Below are 6,000 nucleotides of genomic sequence, written 5' to 3'. Positions count from 1 at the left end.
AAACACTGAATATATGTCAACCATATTATCCATCAATTCCTCTTCTAGGTAAATTCTCAAACAATGTAAAAACCCCAATTTGAAGGATTGTATGCATCCCTGTGTTCATTGCAGCACTGTTTACAATAGCCAAGCTATGGAAATGTGCTACAAGACAGATCAGTGGATTAGGAAGATGTGGTATATATACACAGTTGAATACTGCTCAGCTGTTAAAATAAGATAAAAAATAAAATCTTTTGCCATTTGCAACAATATGGATAGAACTAGAAGGGATTTGCTAAACAAGTTAGCAAGAGAAAACAAATGCTGAATGGTGTAACTTTTATGTGGAATATAGGGAAACCCAAGAAAGGGTCAGATAAAAGCAAACCAATAACAAACCCTAGATCTGACCTTAGTTTTGAGCTTATCAGAGGGTGAGAGGACATGAGGGCGGGGTTAGAGAAGATGAGTCAGGAGGGAGTACAATGGACTGTGGTGGACTCTGGATGTCTTAGTGGTGGATGTGGTATGGTAACAGACTTGAGGGTCGTGATCCTATACCTCTAAATCATATACTGTGTTGTATATATGTATAGATACATATATATTGAGTTGAAATATATAAATATACACCATGTAAATATATGTATATATACACATTAGTTTTATGGACAAGAATATACTCTATGTTAGTAAATATTTTTTGTACATTTAAATGAATGTGTTTTCTGCTGCTATTCCCCCCCATTCTAACATCTCAATTAGAACAAGTTAGTTGATAGTGTCTTTTAGATATTTTATACCATTACTGACTTTTTTTCTAACTAAACTATCAATTATTGAGAGAAGAACATGAAAATCTCTGAATATAATTTTGGACTTATTTATTTTCATTTTATTAGTTTATTTGTTTAGAAGTAATTAGATGGAAAACATTTAGGATTGCTATGTTCTTGTGAGAAATTGACTCCTATACATTCATTCATTTTTCAGTGTTTAAAATACTTTTGTCTCCACATAGGTATGTAATTGCATATTGAAATATGTATACAAAAGTGTAAATACATATTTACTTTACTATGATAAAAAAGATTTACACATTTTTAATTTTATTTTTTTAATATTTATTGTATTTATTTATACATACAAGAGCTGGGGCATAGGCCAGAGGTGGGGAGAGGAGTGAGACAATTCACCAGAGACAGAGTGGGGAGCAGAACAGGTGGGGGATCTACTGAAGGGTGCAGCAGGAGAGACAGGAGAGTTTTGCTGTGCCATGTGGGTTAGCTGCAGTGGCTGCCAATAGTTTCAGAGTGCTGAGGCTTAATTTAACCCCTTGCGCCACCAGGGAGGCCCGATTTAAACATTTTTATATATCAAGTAAGTGTTGTTAAAAAACAAGATTTATCCAAATAATTTTATATCTAATTGGCTATATCAAGTGGTCAGATTCACAAATTTGATAGTGTCCCCTCTAGCACTTGGAAACATTCCAAGAGAAGTCACAACAAATGGAACGTTTTATAGTGAAAAAAAAAAAAATAGACTTATAAAGGTTTTTGAGCAAAAGAAAAGATTATTTTACGTAAGCATATTTTTCCTTGTTGGATGGTTGATAGGGGTTTCTTATGTGGATTATTGTTGTCTAGGATTGGCCAGGATTACGTACCATGAGTGGTTGAAACTTCAGTTAAGTTGCTGTTAAATAATGGTTTGGAGACACAGGCTTGAATCCATTGTTTCTTTTTTAACATTACAAATGCTGAGATTGAGGCACATGTTATATTATATATTGAGGCACATGTTATAGTGGTATAAACCATTAGCAATAGATGCATCCTATATTTTGGATAACCCCATACACCTTTGTAATATGAAGATGACATTACCTATGTGTTAAAAGTTAATTGTGAATATATACCAGTGTCTAATATTTTGTAATATATTTGACCTCACATAGCAAAGTGATGAGAAATAACATTTTTAAATCTAGATAAGATGCATTTAAAATGTTTGGACGTGGATAGTCAGTAAAGGGAAAACAATCTTTTCAATACTATCGTATTTCTATTAGTAAGTATGTCTGACTGTGCATATATTCCATCAACTTCAGTGCTAAACAACTTGAAAAATCCTTATTAAGAACAAGTAGTGAAATATTGTTGTCTTGGGTTTTGAGTAATATATTCATCTGCATTTCATTTACAGTAACTTTCAGGATATAATCTTACTTATGTCTGTTTGCTTCAGATTAAAACTTGGCTCATGGGTTTGTTTTTATGAATATTGTATTTATAAATTATTTAAATTTACATGTCTGACTTTGATTTAGAGATCAATGAAATGAAACCTCCTAGCTTTAGTTGATTTTTAGTATTCTCTAGATAGGAACTGGTTTATGAAAAACATAATTTTGTATATATTTAGGTTTTAATGTTGGTATATTGAAGTAAAAGTGGTCCCAAAATCTGTTCATACTTTTAAACATCAAAATTTATTGCTGAGCATATGCAGTAGGTAATTTTATTTTTTTCTCTCAGATCAGCACTGGCAGCACATTAGAATCCTGTAATGGCATAATTAACCAGATTATTTTCTCACTTTCACATTTTGACTATTCCTAAACACACTAACTTCAAATAAAATATTTAAATATATGGACATAGTGCACAGTGATACATAAGTGAGTTTTTTAAAAGATGTTTGGACACTACAACAGCATTAATCCCATGTGTTAAAATTCAAACACTGCTAAATCATATTATATATGATTTTTAAAGTGTAGAATATATTTTGTTCACATATAGATGTGCTTTCTTCTGAAATATTATAGAAGCCATATATATGTGATTATTTATAGTTGTGTTTCTAAGAGACTCACATCTATACTTGCAGAAAAAGCCCACGCTCCTTGCCTTTCCTTATAATTTGGAATGACTCTACTAAAAGTGTTTTTTCCACTGTATCATATTTTGCCAACTGCTTGCTCTTCTGTGCCTGCTTTTGGTGAGTCTTTGACACTAAGTGAAAAAAATAGATGAATACAGCACTTTCCAGAAACCAGCCCATTCCCAGGAGGGAGAAAATTTCTCAAGTTGTAGACAATTCATGGCATGTTACCTAAGGTTTTACCCTCAGGATGCCATAACATCCATATTAAATATAATTGATAAAGAAAGTAAAACAATGTGATGACTTCTCTTTTGAGCCATTTCTTTTCATATATAAAAGAAACTTATATTTATTGCATTTTAGCATTAGTCTCATTTACTTTGTGAATAAAGAAAAATAAAATGACGCTTCCCTACATTGCTGGAGTTTCTTGGAGTGAAACATGGGGATAGACTAATGTAATAAAAGCTGGTAAACAAGGCACTATATCTAAAGCAGCAGAATCCTATTATATTTCTGAAATAGCCAATCACCAAGTTGCCCCCACTTACCAAAAGCAATCAATTTATGGCTGGCCCTAGTTTTCATAATGTTCATAGGAATCATCCATAGAAAACTAAGTCCTGGGCCTCCCCGGTGGCGCAGAGGTTGAGCGCTGGGTTGCGAAGCTGCCCGCAGCCTCTGCAGCACCGGTTCGATCCCTGGCTGCTCCCCGGCCACCAGAGGAGGGTCCCACATGGCGCGCAGACCTCTCCTGCCGCCCGCTGCTCCCCTCAGCAGTGTACTTTGGTCCTTCTGCCTGCTCTGCTCCCAGCTCTGGCTCTGGTGAATTCTCTCACCCTCCCGCACTTCTGACTGTACCCAGTGCTTGTATAAATAAATAAACAAATTATAAAAAAAAAAAAAGAAAAGAAAGAAAACTAAGTCCTTTAAGGAGTGCCTCTTTCCCCCTAATTGTTTTGCTCCTAAAGTTCCCCTTGGGTGCTATCTTCTTTTCTAACATAAAGCTAAATTTAATTTTTTATTTTATCTAAAAAAAGTATATTCTTGATGGTCTTTGTTGGTGGGCGTTGACATTTCTGGAGTTTCCACTGTAATTATGTTGAGACATGTGTTGCCACAGACTGATATCCTTAAGTAGGGTTTTCACCCATGTCTAAACCTACTAGAGGCAAACTCGTCAATGATATTAAAGGAGGGTGACCTTGAATCTGTGCTCCACATAGTTAATTGAGCCTTTCAAAGCCCTTTTCATTTCTTTAAGAATAAAGGACCTAAGAATCTGTTTATCTGATCTGTTTGTACCCATTTTCCTTAATGAAGGACTAACAGATCACTCATTGACCACTAACCATCCTCTCTGTATTGTTTTTTTTTTTTAATTTGATATTGCTATTTTATTAGAGAAAGCTCAAGATTCCTTTAGGCCTAATAAATGTTTTTCCAAGTGAATTTGCAGAACGAAAGCACTCCTTACATTATCTTTTTATGGGACAAAATTTGCTTTGTGTCATCAATCAACACATTATCAGGACATTGTTTTTGTTGCTTGTGTATACAAAGTTGGTTTTTAAGGATATTTTTTTCCTCCACAAATTCCACCTATCAGGAGGACTACCCATTTTTTAGGTTAGCAGGCAAAATAGCTTGACCTTAAGGCTGAGAATAAAAGATATGACAAGAGAAACTTCTGCTTTAGACTGCGCGTCAGCCAATTTCTAATGGATTTCACACTGGTAAATTTGTCACCTTCTTGGCACTTGCTTTTGTATTATACTTCTTGCATTTATCTTTCTAATGGATGTGACTGGAACAAGGACCATTTAAATTGCAGTAATCACTTTAGGGAAACTTTGATAAAACCAAAACTGTGTATTTGAAATGCATTTTGGAGCAAAACATGAAAAAAAAAAAGCAGAGTAATAAATGCCTCATTTATATTAAGTTAATACAAATAAATAGTAATGAAGACCCCCCTCCTTTTCCTTTTCTATACTGTAAGGATTAATATGTACCAACTTTTAATCATGAAATTTTGGTGAATTTGTGAAGGACCCAAATTATTGTTTGAATGTTCTACAGTGGCAGTCTCTCTCACGAAAGTTAATTTGGTTTCATATATGCCTCTGCCACCTTTCAAAGGGGACACAATTAGCCTGTGATGTTGAACTTTAATTCTCTTCATGTCTGCATATAGCTAACTCACTCTAATTTCCATTTTCTTCTTTCTCCTCCTCCCTTTTCTCCTCCTCCCAATTTCCTTCTTTACTTTGGAAATTAATTCATCATAAAAATGTACACATTCTAAGCATATCTCAGCAGTCAAATAAATCTAGTATGAAAGAGGGGACAGCTGATAGGATAAAATTCTCCACAATATAGTGGCATAAGATTTTATAATAGATTTAAAAAGTATATCTATTTTATTTTTTTAAATTGAGGTAACATCGATTTACATCATTGCTTATGTATTAGAAGTATAGGCTCTCTCCCTCAGGTGTTTCTATCACCTCATACCCACCACCAAGACACCTACAGTCCTACCTATTGTCCATTGCACTCCCACCCTGTTTTGTTCTCACCCTCCCCCTTTGCTCCCCCTCTGATTGCTTCAGTTCTTTTTTTTTTTTTAAGATTTACTTATTCATACAAGAGCTGGGGTACAGGCCAGAGGTGCTGGGGGTGGGGGGTGAGAGGATTCACCAGAGACAGAATGGGGAACAGAACTGGTGGATTGACTGAAATGCACTGCTGAGGGGAGTAGGGAGTAGCAGGCGAGACAGGAGAGGTCTGCTGTGCCATGTGGGTAGCTCCCTGGCCGTCCACAGATCGAACTTGTGCTGCAGTGGCTGCAGATTGCTTCATAGTGCTGCCTCTTAACCCCTTGTGCCACCAGGGAGGCCCCTCTGATTGCTTCAGTTCTATAGGCAGCTTTCTAGTGTTAGTTCTTAGACTTTATGTGACGCTTCCTTTGGTTTCTCTAAATACCACGTGTAAGTGACGCTGTCTGGTATTTCTTTCTCCTCCTGACTTATTTTGCTTTGCATAATCCCTTCCCACTCTATCCTGCAACTTGGCTTCAAATGTTTCTCTAATTTTTTTCTCTTTCTTCTTTAGATAACA

Source organism: Talpa occidentalis, unplaced genomic scaffold (assembly GCF_014898055.3).
Source record: "Talpa occidentalis isolate TD23 unplaced genomic scaffold, MPIMG_talOcc4v2.1 talOcc4.3, whole genome shotgun sequence".
In the NCBI taxonomy this organism is placed as follows: Eukaryota; Metazoa; Chordata; class Mammalia; order Eulipotyphla; family Talpidae; genus Talpa; species Talpa occidentalis.
The sequence above is the reverse complement of the archived record's forward strand: the minus strand, read 5'-3'. Positions refer to the sequence as shown.